At 45.4% G+C, this 14,182-nt stretch overlaps 1 protein-coding gene across 1 annotated transcript in view; it reads right to left on the bottom strand.

The window, feature by feature from the left end:
• The window catches only part of LOC131383374 (uncharacterized), a 239,730-nt gene extending 226,445 nt beyond the window's left edge, over positions 1-13,285 (bottom strand). The window contains exon 1 of the mRNA XM_058438174.1: positions 13,151-13,285. The gene's annotated coding sequence lies outside the window, so the exon portion shown is untranslated. The remainder of the gene's footprint in view (positions 1-13,150) is intronic.
• Positions 13,286-14,182: the final 897 nt, after the last annotated feature.

The following is a 14,182-nucleotide window of genomic DNA, read 5'->3' as shown; positions in this document are numbered from 1 at the left end:
GATGAAGCTGGAAGCCATCATTCTCAGCAAACTATTGCAAGGACAGAAAACCAAACACCGCATGTTCTTACTCATAGGTGGGAATTGAACAATGAGAACACTTGGACACAGGAAGGGGAACATCACACACTGGGGCCTGTCATGGGATGGGGGGAGGGGGGAGGGACAGCATTGGGAGAAATACCTAATGTAAATGACGAGTTAATGGGTGCAGCACACCAACATGGCACATGTATGCAGATGTAACAAACCTGCACGTTGTGCACATGTACCCTAGAACTTATAATAAAAAGGAGAAAATAAAATGAAAATTAAAAAAGAAAAAAAAGAAAATTGCCAGTGTCTCAGGGGATTGCTGTCTCTGGGGCTTCCAGACCATCTTATAATGTGTTAAAATTGCCAGTTTGCCTGCTCCTGACTGCACCCCAGAGAATCTGCAAGACCAGCACCATCAGTCAACAGGATAATACCAAAGAAAGTCACACATTTCAGTGCACCAACTTTAGGGTCCTTACCAATTGGCTTTAAATATGCTTGGGCTTTAGGCACCAAACACAAAATGAACATTCAGGTCACCTTGTATAAACAGATGTGCAGAGGAGCTGCACGTATTCTTTGCTCCTGCATTCCCTACTACATAAATAAGAGTGGGTTGTAAACCATCTACAATTCTTAATGCCTCAGTGCTAACTTGACAACAAAGCAGCAATTTTCTTCTAGAGAGGGAGCCATTTATTTTCACTTGGTTTTAATTTTTCCGAAACCTAATTATAATTATGAATATACATTCTTGCCTTGAAGCTTATATTCTAATTGCTGAACTAAATAGTTGACAAATAATAAAAACAACCCAGTAAATAAAAGACTAATACATTCACTGTTGTTCTGAGAAGAATGATTGGTGCACACATAATATATATTACAATATTCTTACAAACCAATTTCTACGTGGAGGATCATTAACTGTATTTTCTATAAAACCAAGATTCTGATTCTGTATCAGTCCTGTTCCTGGGGCAGGCTTCAGCAAGTTCATACCTGGGAGGTGACGGACATGAAGAAAATGTACATCAAAAGCGCTTCTCCACGTTGGAAGGGCCACTCAGCCTCTAATCGTCCAACCAACAGGCAGGCAGGAGCGACAGTCTCCAGATGGGAGACTACAGTGAGTCGGCTTGCTAGCTAAGCTGCAGCAACGCAAGTTGGGGGATTCTTTTTCTTCCCTTTTTTACTCTCAATAAAAAAAATGACGGTACGTCCCAACACTTGTAATGGGCATATCCTAACAGTGTCCCTCCCCAAATTCTCAAACAACACTGTATTCCCAATAACATGCAATAAATTATACATTTCAAAAATTGAAATAGCTCATTCAGACTTTAAGTGTATAAACATGAGATCAAAATTGTTCATGAAGCTGTTGTCTGGCAGAGAGTTACTTTCCTAGACCACTTCTGTCACCAACACAAGCAGGTGGCATGCTTTGAAGACCCCCCTCATGAAGGGGCACAGCATTCATCAGTTCACCTGGGTCAACGGAGCTGCTACAGATGGGGTTGGGGGTGGCTGGGGGATGTTTTACGCATGGAGGCCTCATCTCTGCTCTCACCAGCCATGCGGTACGGGAAGTTCACCATCACGCCCTGATGAAAGGCAAAGTTGGATCCTGCAGTCGCTTCCCCGTATTCAGAACCATGTGCTTGCCTCTAAGAAGGACCTTCCTTCCAAATAGAAGCTTCTCCCTGGCAAGTTTGTCTGGTTCCTTCCCTGGAGACCCCGGTGTGAAGTAGGTCCCAAAGACATACGTCTATAAGCAAATCGTAGCTACCCTGGGTGCTGCTGCTGCTTGTCTACCTGCCCCTCCTTCGGAAGGTATTTCCTTCCTCCCCTAGAATTTTGCACTTCTCCTAACACACTGTGCTTACTTCATGTCTCAGAAACAGAAACATCCCCGGAGTCCTCTTTCCTTCACCAAATCCCCATTCCATAGTGACTCCCAAAGGGCTGGAACAAAGTTTTCAGGAAGGAGGAAAACATCCAAAGAACAAGTTAGTGGGTAAAACATCAGAGATCAACGTAGCATGCAGGACCCACGATGAATAAGGACACGGTAAGGTTTTAGAGAAAAATTCTTCCTCTTACTAATGTTTTTCCCTCTTTTCTTAACCCTGTTGCATTGTCCTTAATTCTAGCAGAGTTTAATCACCTTTGATGCTTTTGCCCAGAAAGATATTTACGGCATTCATCTCTGTCACTGATCTTTGAGCAATTAGTCACTGTACGATTAAGGTAAATCCTATCTAGCTCTTTCTATTTCTACCCATAAGCCATAAATCAAGCAGTCCTATACCCCCTTAATCATTCCCTTCTCTTTTCTCTGCAACTCCTCCCCTTCTCCTGCCTCTAACTCGGTGGCTTTTCTTAAGAAATTACAAAGACCTGGAGCTAAAGCCACCCAAGTTCCTGGGCTCCCAACAGCCCCGCTGGGACAGAAGGAGCCGTGGCTCACCCAGGTACCCTCGCCTGGGCTCTCAATAGCCGCCAGCAGTCTTGTATGGGAGACACAAATAGAGCCTTCCATGCCCTCTGAGCCTTGACATTCGGGGTTGCCAGAGGTAGCAAGTAAAAATACAGGATGCCTGTGCACGATGTGCGTCACACTTACACTAGAAAAGCCTTCATTGCTTATCCAAAATTCAAATTCCGTTGGGCGTCCTTTATGTCACACAGCAGCCCATGAACTCACCCCACTGCCCTCTGTGTGCACCGCAGTGTCCTCTGGAGGCTGCCAGGGGAGCCTCCTTCCCATGCAGCGGCACTCACTAGAGCCACTTTCAGGGGGGCAGTGCCGCTCTTCCTAGAGGTTCATGCCCTGCACAGACCAGTGCCCACCTTATCAGGCTCTTTTTACAGTTTTTCTCCTTCCAGGGCATTGAAATATCACCATCCTCCTCAGCATCATCGATTTGTCACACGCCTTGCATCAAGGAGGCCTCTGTTGATGCTGCCTGCCACTGTCCAAGCAGGAATGCCACACGAGAAGGAGGAGGATTCAATGCGGTCTGATGAACAGCTTCCCTGCACTGGGCAGTGAGGTTGCCGGGAGGACCGGGCGGCCTCCTGTGCACGTGGATGTCACTTCCCAGTACATGTGGCCAGCATCCACCCATCTCGCTCTGTTCTCATTTGGTAACACGGTCTGCCGTGTCTGAAACTCTGTCTAGCAGAGGTTTTGATCCTGTCTGGTCTGAATGCCTGTAAACTGGGTTTTATCCATCTGCCCCCTCAGGCAACCCAAACCCACAGAGGACCATCATCCCATGCATGCACTTTCGGTAATAGAGATATTCCTGTCCACGCTCTCCAGGGCATACCCTTGCCAAAATTCAGTCATCTGAAAATCAAGCCATGTCATGAGTCAAAGTGTGCTCAGACATGACAGGGTCTGCGTGGTGGGTGCTGGGCAGTCGCAGGTGTTCTTTCTTCTTCCCCTGCACTCTGGCTCCGTCACCCGAAAGCCTCAAGCCTGGGCCCCCCCAGACCTCTGCCTCTTTGTTATGGGATCATATATAACCCACTAGAGTGTGTGTCCTTTACACGAGAGCAGAATATCATCCCGCTCTCCCCGTTTGGATTCAGAATACCATCCCGCTCTCCCCGTTTGGATTCAGAATATCATCCCGCTCTCCCCGTTTGGATTCAGAATATCATCCCGCTCTCCCCGTTTGGATTCAGAATATCATCCCGCTCTCCCCGTTTGGATTCAGAATACCATCCTGCTCTCCCCACTTGGATTCAGAATATCATCCCGCTCTCCCCGTTTGGATTCAGAATATCATCCCGCTCTCCCCGTTTGGATTCAGAATATCATCCCGCTCTCCCCGTTTGGATTCAGAATATCATCCCGCTCTCCCTGTTTGGATTCAGAATATCATCCCGCTCTCCCTGTTTGGATTCAGAATATCATCCCGCTCTCCCCGTTTGGATTTGAGTGTTTTTTTTTCATCCCAAAAAGATGTTTAGGATACTTTAATGAGTCGACTGAATTGGGCACGATCTTGATTTCCCTAAAGTTTTGGGAAAGACCTTGGTCTCATTGTCTATATTTAAAAACTGAGAGACTAAATATACCAGCGGACAATGGCCAGGTCGTCCAGAAAGATGGAAATCCAACCCACGACCTGCAGCAACCTTCCCAGGAAACCAATCCATGATCTACAGCAACTGACCCAGGTCCCAGGAAACCAACATGATCTACAGCAACTGACCCAGGTCCAAGGAAACCAACCCATGATCTACAGCAACTGACCCAGGTCCAAGGAAACCAACCCATGATCTACAGCAACTGACCCAAGTCCCAGGAAACCAACCCGTGATCTACAGCAACTGACCCAGGAAGTCAGCCTGCTGTCAATTTCTAGTAACCACGCAGGAAATCAAACCACCACCCTCATAACACTCAGCCCCTAGTGGCTAGCACTTGATTAATAGTTGGTCTTTGTAACTTTTGTCCCTACTTCTAACTCAGAACTAATAGAGAAAGCCAACATGCACCCCTTGCCAACCACACAAGATCCCTGTCTCTAGTCTGCTGCTGCCACCATCCTCAGGCCAACAGCCTCCCGTGAGGGCACACCTGAGCCCTCCCCTCTTCCATTCTGAAGCTTTCCTGGTCCTCTGCCTGTGTGTGAGTCTCTTCCAAACACAGTGATGATGGCTGGGCTCCATGCTACAGCAAGTCAGGGGGCTCTGCTTTTCTCATCTGGGTGGGCTTCCTCTATTTCTACAAAACCATGGATTGGACTAGGTTCATCTTTAGGAGGTGGTGGAGCTGACCACTAGAGACAGCTGGGCCTGGAGCCCAGCAGCAGCTCTGCCCCCGCCGACCCTGGACCTAACTTGACGTCAGCAACGTTCAGAGTGAATTCATGCGTGTTCCTGTCTCAGTCGCCTTCTTGGAAGTAAACAATTTTTTCACCTCTTAAAGTGTACCATGGCTGAGGCTACCTTCATTCTGCACTTGAAATTAATGTGATTACTTCACCATTTTCACTGAATATACAGACTTTTCCTAAGTATTTAATGACTGATGAGGCATTTTGGGCATTTGGAGGTTCAAGGAAACAACAGGCATCCCAACCTCATGATTTTGGCTGACGACGCCCTCCTCTGCACGGCGGGGCTGACGACGCCCTCCTCTGCATGGCGGGGCTGACAACACCCTCCTCTGCATGGCAAGCAGACCCTGGACCATGACGCTGCAGGCCCACAACTGGCGTGAATACAATTCCAACATTTCAGATTCCCTAGGAATAGCAGTGAGGCATGAATATGCAAATCTGCCACATCTGGATATCTTTTATACTAGCCCAACGCCTTAACTGTCCAGCCTCATGTCAAGTTTAATGATGGCATCACTCTATATGCATAGCAATGAAGCATAATTCTACTGCCATCCCCAGCACCCCAACTCAGAGCCAAATGGAGCTCCAGAGAGAGCTGTTCAGCCCACTCCCTTCAGACAAGAAAGCCGAGGCACTAAGGGAACAAAGCTGCCTGGTGGCAGAGCTGGGATCAAACCCCAACCACAGCCTCTCCACACAAGAGCGTCCCCACCAGCAGAGTCAAAGCATTTGTGACATTTCCCACCACGCCTGTCTGCTTCTAATTCCCATTGCAAGATTATCGGCATCCAAAAATCATCAGCCCTTCGAGGAGCTTTGCAGAACAGAGATGTCAGCTTAGGTGACTCTACCTTGGCCATGGGAGTGGCCCTCAGGGACACTTGTCCTCTTGGCTGTCCAAGCTTTGTGCAGCAGGCTTACTAGATGGGAACACCTGTGTACAAGGTTGGGGGATCTTCCTTAGCCCCCGCACCCCCAATCCCGATCTCCTGAGTAAAACATTGATCTGGAGTAGTCCGGAGTGTTTTCCTAATTCCTCCTCAGTGGGCCCTGGACTCTAACCTTTGTCTCCCAAGCACTCCAAGACCACTGGGCTCTTTGCCACAGCTGGATCTCTTGCCTTGAATGGCGGGGATTCAGCAACACCTCCAGCTGAAAGACCACCCACACTTATGTGTCTGCCCCTTTTGTCTGGGCTCCGAGTTCCTCCAGCCACAACTACCTTTGTAACCTGAACTCCACTTTTAGTCTCACCAGCTCCGTGAAACTTCTAGAAGTTCTCCCTGACTCCTCTTAGCTCTCTCTTAGTGCCCTTAGTTCCTCAGAGGTCTGAGCTCTGCAGAAATTTTCCATTTCTTGGCCTGCAGTGTTTATACATCTGCCAAGGCCCAGAAGCAAGAGCTGTACAGAACAAGGGGCTTTCCTCAGCAAGTTCCCATCCCCTGGGCTTGGCCCTGTGCCTCTAGCTGGCCTAGTGGCTCTCCAGTGCCCTCACAGATATTTCGAAGGAATTCTGTGATGCTCTTCTACAGGCTCTTGATGGGAAGGCTGGTCTGCTCCACGCTAAGGTGTTGCAGTAAGAAATGGAAGTCCTGAAACCCTTTTAGCGATCACAGTGCATTTGGTACCCAGTGAAACACCAAACTGATTGATTTTCTCGAGAAAATACGCAACGTCATGGAATGCAAGCAGAAACAATTTTGGCTTCAACCATACAAAAGGGCTCCTTGTTAGAGGGAGAGACACTGAACTCCTGTTTCGAACAGTTCATGGCTGTGCGGCAGAGTATCTGAAACACCTCAGTCGGAAGACCCAAGAACAAGCATGGGTGGTGAGAGCTTTTCCTGCTTCTATTCTTTCTGATGCACAGGCATCCTCCTAGGAAAGATGGCAATCCTGCTGGATGTCAGGGATGGTGACATCAGTAACAAACTCAGACTCAGCCACATTCTGTAGACAGAATGGAAGCCACACAAGCTCACATCCACACTGCAAAAACAAGGCTACTAACATGCAGGTCTGCCTACCTCCCCAGCACCTCTGCCTGGCCATGCTGTTAGATTACCAAACAAATGATATACACTATCATCAAGTGATTTATTAGCTTAAAAGCAAATAACAGAATTTTAAGAGCACGCAGGTGAACAGTGAACAAACTAAGAGACAACACTCAAGGGAAATACCAGGCTGACGTAAACCTCCCGATTCAAAGGCAAGTTTACAGAAAGCACAACAAAATCTTCATATAACATCTATGGAAATAGTCTTCTATACAAAAGGGATAAATCTAATATTTGAGGGAGAAGACTAGCATAGTTTTGAAAAAGGTTAACTACAGGAAAAAGAAGGAAGTTTTATATACCTGCTTTGCACTCTCCATAAAATATAATAACAACGTGCAGTCTATGAACTTGAGCTAAAGGATGTGATAACCAGCTAGTTGTATCTAGTAGCTGGAACAATTATGGAAAGAATGTAATAAAAGAAAGACTATCGTAGCAAAATTTCTAACAGTGTTGGAAAAGAAAAATCCCAGATGAAGTTGCAGAACATTGGCTCAATGATATAGAGGATGAAAGTAAAGAAAATGAACAAAGAAGCAAACGCTGTGAGAAGGAGGCAGTAGGTTCAGGGGACACACGGCAAACATTCAACATACAAGGAACTGGCATTTCTGAAGAAGAGGCTGGAATAAGTGAAAGAGACACAAGAGTCAAAGTTATAATTTAAGAAAACATTTCTAAGCTGAAGACCTGAATCTTTAGTTTGAAATGACATGCCACGCTCCAAGTAAAATAAACAATAAAAGGAAGACCTATAAGCAGACACAGCCCAGGTAAATCTTTCCTTTCCAAGCATAAAAATGTCGACATGCAACCAAATAGATGCTTATAAAATATTAAATGGAAAAAACATCAGGCTGGTTTTGAGGTGAGGCTGCGATAGAGCAAGGACTACGGGATTCTGAGGGTAAAAAATTGGGGCCAGGAATTATCTAGCCACATTATTGTTCATGGGTGAAGGCAAGAGAAAGATATTCTTAAGAATTCAGAAAACATACCTCCATATATTGTTCCTTAAAAAATACTCAAATATATAGATGAACTAATTAAAAGAAGAATCTAAGCAGTGACTCCAGAATGGGAGTGCCATGGTAGATAGGATTGGTAGTAAATATTTAATCCATTTATGCGTAGGATTAAATGCCAGCAACTTATGTAACTATGGTTTTCCTGAAACAAATTCACAAATTAAATGCAATACTAATTTTAATTTTGATTACATTTTTCAAGGGGAAAACAAAATGCTTCATGACTAAAAGATGTTTTTAAGAAACTAGGAATATAAATTTTCTTCTGGTAAATACTGACCCCATCAAACCAATAGCCAACCCCCAGTTAATTGAGAGTAATGAAGGATTTCTGGTGAAGTCAAGGGGAAAACAGGAATGCCAACACTTCCCAATATTATTTCAAGGAGAATACAATTTTAGCCTTATTTGAGGAAAATATCTACACGGAAACCCAGAACAACCGAAACAGAACAAAGACCAACACATGAATTGTAAGTGGTTTAAAATATGAATATTTAGTTCATAGATAAGAATGTAACTAGCTTTTTACTGTAGTAAAAAACTCGTAAAACTTCACTATTTTTAAGTGTAGAGTTCAATGCGAATAGCTTTAAAATGAAAGGAAGCTGAACCACATTTTAATAAGAGAAAAGTGAATTAAAACTATATAGAAACAATTTTTTCATTTCTTAGGCAGGTAAAGATAAAAAAAAAAAAAAACATGCTAAGGGTGGGAGCTGTGTGTCAGGAGCCCCTACAACCTTTGCAGAGAGCAACGTGGCAATTCATGTCAATACTACAGAGGAGGCATCCCTTCAACTCAACGACTCCACTTCTAGGCATTTATTCAAGGATACTCACAGGTGTGAGAAATAATGTTATTTTTCACAGAGGTGTTTGAAATAGCAAAGGATTGGGGAAAAAATGGAGTGCGCTCAGAGGGAACTGGTTGAAGGTATCATAGTGAGCAGTTGCTGGAAGGTGAACAGCAGATCCAGGCAGCTGGGAAGGACAGTCGCTTATGCCTGGCAATACGACAAAGCTGATGATCTGTCCTCATGCCTTCCCTTGGACCTCAGAGAGCTGAGGGTGCAGGTCATCCAACTAGACTGAAACCTAGAGAGAGACAGGTGCCTGCAAGAAGAGATGGGGCAAGAGTGTTGTCTCACCTGGCTTGGGGCACAGGAAGAGGATGCGGCTGCCCATTGGTTAGAGACAGGCAAGAGGAATTTAGCTGAGAGCATGGGTTAAAGTGAGATCATGAAACCTGCAGGAGTCACACAGGCATGAGGGGGTTTGCAGAAAGCCTCACCTGGACCCTTCTCCAACAAAACCTGTCACTCCCCCTGAAAGTACAGATGAAAACCCGATGTGGCTGGAGGAAGGGAAAAGAAAAACCCTCTACCCCTGGGTGAGGGGCACGAAACCATCTTGGGTCTGAATCGTTACAGATTTCCTATTGCCCAGAGACAGAAAGAATGATGGAGAAAATGGTCTCCCAAAGACCAGGGAGCCCATGCCTACCTGAGACTGAGTCTGTACCAGGACAACAGAGAAGGCCCTTTGGCATCCACCAAGGCCAGCAGGAGCCATGTGGGAAACACACAGTCTACCATGGGACCGGCAAGTGCATGGGGCACGGTGAGAATGAAAAGCCCAAAACTGAGGATGAAGCAAACCTCAAGAAAAGTTCTCTGGCAAAGCAGTCCCTTCCCGCTGGTGAAGCTTCAGGAGTTGAAGCTGGTGGTGCCTGGAAGGCAACAAGAAATCCCAAACTCAGCTAGACCGACTCAGCCTTCAATAGCCAAGCAGAAAGGACCTGCAGCCTCCCAGGCATGAATATTTACTCAGTATTGCCCCCACACCTCGTGTCATTTTCAACCAAAACATGTAAGAGAAATAAAGAAAAGGAGAGAGAGAAGCGGAGGGGTGGTGGGGAAAGGAGGAAGGCAGAGGGTCAGAGGAGGGTGGCTCACTGTTAAAAAATAAAGCAATCAATAGAACCAGATTCAGATATGACCTGAGAGTCAGAACTACGGCACACAGACTTTAAATAACTATGATTAATACTTTAATGGCACTAGTGGAAATGATGAACACTATTCATGAACAGATGGGAAATTTCAGCAAAGAGATGAAAATTTTAAAAGAGAATAAAAAAGATGGCAACAGCTGAAGATGTTAAATATGACACACAGGAAATAAAGTCTGTTTAATATGTTTAAATAGAGATCTAAAATAGGGGTAAAGGGACAGGTGTCATGAAAACTGGAAACCAAAAACAATTTTTAAGAGAATATATTAATTTAAAAACTTAACTGACAGGGTTAAAAGCAGATTAGCTCAGCTGAAGAAAAAGTTAATGAACTGGAAGAGATAGATGTGAAGACATTACAGAGAAGGCAGCACACAGAAATAAAAAGACAGAAAATATGGAGGAAGACTTAAAAACCAGAGAGGGTATTATTTAGTTGTGACATATATCTATCCCAAATCTCAAAAGAAAAATGAAAGAGTAAGACTGGGCCAGAGACAATATTTGAAGAAATAGTAGCTGAGATTTTCCGTAATTCATGGAAGATAAGACTGTGCAGATTGAAGAATGCCCGTGATTCATAAACATCATAATAAAGAAAAATGCATACCTAGATACAGCACAGTAAAAGAACATGAGCAGTGAGAGGAAGAATATGTCTTCAAAGCACCCAGTGAGAAAGGATAAACTACTTTTAACAAGGAGAAACCAACAGCTGACTCATCAGTAATGGAAGCCAGAAAAGGTAGAGTTATGTCCTCAACAAATGGGCAGAAAATGACTGCTTCAAATCCTATACCCAGCTAAATTGTCCTTCAGATGCAGAGGAGGATGAAAGGCACCTGCAGAAAGCCAGAAATGGGGAGTGTGATGTTAAGCAGAAGGGTGTGATCCCAGCTGTGTGGTCTGAAGTGAAAGATGGCATGGAGATGCAAAGCATGGTAAGTCCACGGGGAACCCACGCAAACACTGGCTGTATAAAGCAGTAATAATCATGTCTAATGAATTAAAAGGAAAATAACCAAGGCTGGATTCCAATAAGCGGCAGCAATAGTATAAAAGTCAGGATGGAGGAGATGAACGGAATTGTTCTCTTTCTAAAGTCACCTACAGATGCTAAATCTATTGACTACCTTCAGATTCTGATGTTAATTTTTTGTGTTAATAACCACAACTACTAAAGAAACAGAAATACAAGTGATAACTACTATACCAGTAGAGGGAGAAAGAAAAAATCAGAGAAAAAAACCCAACAAATCTAAAACAATTCAAGAAAAAACAAAGAACCGTGAACCAGGTGTGTCATCATCTCGCCATCTCAGTGGGCCACGGGTCTGGAGGTGGGTGGGCTGGGTCCTCCGGTCAGGGTCTCTCCAGGCTGAAAGCAGAGCAGCCAGGGCTGTGATGGCATCTGAGGCTCAGGACCTTTCCCAAGCTCACTGGTTGTGGGGAGAACTGAATTCCCTGAGGTTCCAGTACTGAAGTCTAATTTTCTTCTGGCTGTTGGCTGGGGGTTGCTTTTAGCTCTGGAAGCTCCCCAGGTCCCAGCCTCTCAGACAAGGCAGCAGGGAAGCCATAAGACGGGTCCTGGGTGACATGGCCTAATCAAAGTGGCCACTGACCCACCTGTTCACAGTCCCGCCCACACGCCAGGAGAGGGGGCTCCATGATGGAGAGGGAACTGGAGGACATTTGGAATTCTGCCCAACACAGGTGGAATAGGTAGAAAGTATAAAATAAAAGGCTAAATACAAATTCAAATATATCCAAAATTACTATAAAATAGCTAATACACCTTATCACCAGATTAGGAAAAGACCGCTCATTTCTCTCCGGCTTTCCTTTTTGTGTGAATTTTTCTCATCTATGTAATCCATGTGAACCATACACATCCATATCCGCCTTGGTCATTTTTCATTGTCATTCACAATTTCCATATGATTAAATGATTTCAAAACAAAATTCCAACAGAGTTAACACCATTATTTACAAATGCCTCCCTCATCACCTTTTTCTTACCAATTATTGTCTATTATATTATTATGTATCTTTTCACGTACATTATTTAGCTTTGTTTCCTCAGGAGAAATTTCTGAGGCTGGAATTAGAGGGTCAACGTTATCATCATTTTGGTGACTCTGGAAACAGCAAGATTCCCCTCCAGAGTGTCCACAACCTCAGTACCATGTGGAAGTACTGAGTGTGCTGAGTGTGGCCACTTTTACTCGAAAATAATTGCTTTATACTTTTGAACGTGATTTCATCAACTGAACAAGAATGCACATAACTAGAAAAATAATAAATAGCCAGTCCTGGAGACATGGGAGGTTCTGCTTCTCACCTTTGGCTTTGGAAAAGTTTACCATTGTGAAAGCTTAGCAGAACCCACCCACAGACCCACTGGCCCTCTCCTGCAGTCTGCGGGCTGTACTGCGGGCATCTCACCCTCACCCTCACCCTCATCCCCTGCCCAAGGAAGCCGAGCAGGAGACCGGGGGATGCCTGCAGCAGGACGACCAGCCGGCATGCCGGGAGCCAAGGGGAAAACTAGGGGAAACTCCCCTCACGCAGCAATCTTCTGTTTCAGGTGAAACTTGTAAGGTTTGCTAAATCCACATCCCTTTCCCCCATCATTTCAGATGCTCTGTTTTCCCAAGGAGGCTGTGGCTGTTCACGGGGATCCTGCACCTCCTGGACCTCATTCTTTCCCTGATCCAGGAAAAGCCAGTTTATTTAAGCTGTCTACTCTAAATTGAAATGCTTTCTAAAACGAACTGGATCCCATTTGTAACATTTTTCTTATGACCCAATGTGTCCTAATACTGTTGGTTTGTTTCCCAGAGCCCCCCACTTTCTAAATCATGAAACAAACAGATGAGATTCTCCTCTATCAATGAGACTCATGAGCCCAAGTGAATGCGTGATGCACCCAGGACTCCTCATCTGAGCAATTAAGAGAGTGGAAGGAACAGAAAATGGCAGCAACATTCTGTAAATCCTGGAGATGAAACCACAATCCCTCAGGAACACAAGATAATTGTCCCCACAGAAGCAAGTGTTCCACAGAACCTGTCCATCTGGCTGCATCCTGGAAAAGCGCTTTCCGCAGCTGACCCAGGAAGCATGCACAAGCCTTACCTTTCGAAGATCCCTGCAGGGCGGGCTTGCAGATGCCTGCTAATCCTTAGCTGCGGAGAAACATTCTTCTCAAACAGATTCCCTCTCCTCTCCTCTGAGGTGATGGCAATTTGTAATCCAAACCCAAATGACCTTTGCTGGTGTGTTGATCCTGGCTAATTGTTCTTGGGCTGAGAGTTTGATAAGAAGTTGGCAAGGTTCAGCTCTGTGGCGGCTGGGACTTCAGGAAACAGGCTCATTGCCCCATGCTGTCTGGGAGAGCCTTGTCTATTTACCCCTCGTTCTTCTGGATTTTAGTAGGAGAGAAAAGGCAGCTCCAGGTTCAAACGGCCTCAGAGGCAATCAGCACTGGCCCCCTCTCCAGGAGTGCAGTTCAGTGGCCTGGGGAATAAAGCTTTCCAGGCCTCAGACCTGAGAAATTAGTCTAGATTGAGGAAGAAAAAATGGATTTAAAAATTTGGTAAATAATTCTTCCCCCCAAAATCACGGGCTACGTGAAGAGTTGGCAGAAGAAAGGAAAGGGCATGGCTGGGGTGGGAGCACAGGAGCGTCTGGCTGATGGGAGGCGCCCAGCACAGGCCACACACCCCTTTCCCATATCCTCCAGGAGCACAGGTGCATCTGGCTGATGGGAGGCGCCCAGCACAGGCCACACACCCCTTTCCCACATCCTCTGGGCTTCCATGTCCTCGCATTGTGCATTCACTTTAGAAACGTCACACTGGGCGACAGTGCGCGCACTTGGTGACGTTCGTTGCTTGGAATAACTGTTTTATGTAAGTGGGCCTCAATGTTTGTGATATAGTGAGTTCCAACTCAGTGTGTTCAGTAGGGTTTTTTTTTTTTTTTTTTTTTTTTTTGAGACAGAGTCTTACTCTGTAGCCCAGGCTGAAGAGCAGTGGCTTGATTTCTGCTCAATGCAACCTCCTCCGCCTCCTGGGTTCAAGTGATTCTCCTGCCTCAGCCTCCCAAGTTCAAATGATTCTCCCGCTTCAGCCTCCCAAGTAGCTGGGACTACAGGTGTGCACCATC

Source organism: Hylobates moloch, unplaced genomic scaffold (genome assembly GCF_009828535.3).
Source record: "Hylobates moloch isolate HMO894 unplaced genomic scaffold, HMol_V3 SCAFFOLD_4, whole genome shotgun sequence".
Taxonomy (NCBI): Eukaryota; Metazoa; Chordata; class Mammalia; order Primates; family Hylobatidae; genus Hylobates; species Hylobates moloch.
Note: the sequence above shows the minus strand (reverse complement) of the source record. Positions and strands in the feature narration are given on the sequence as shown.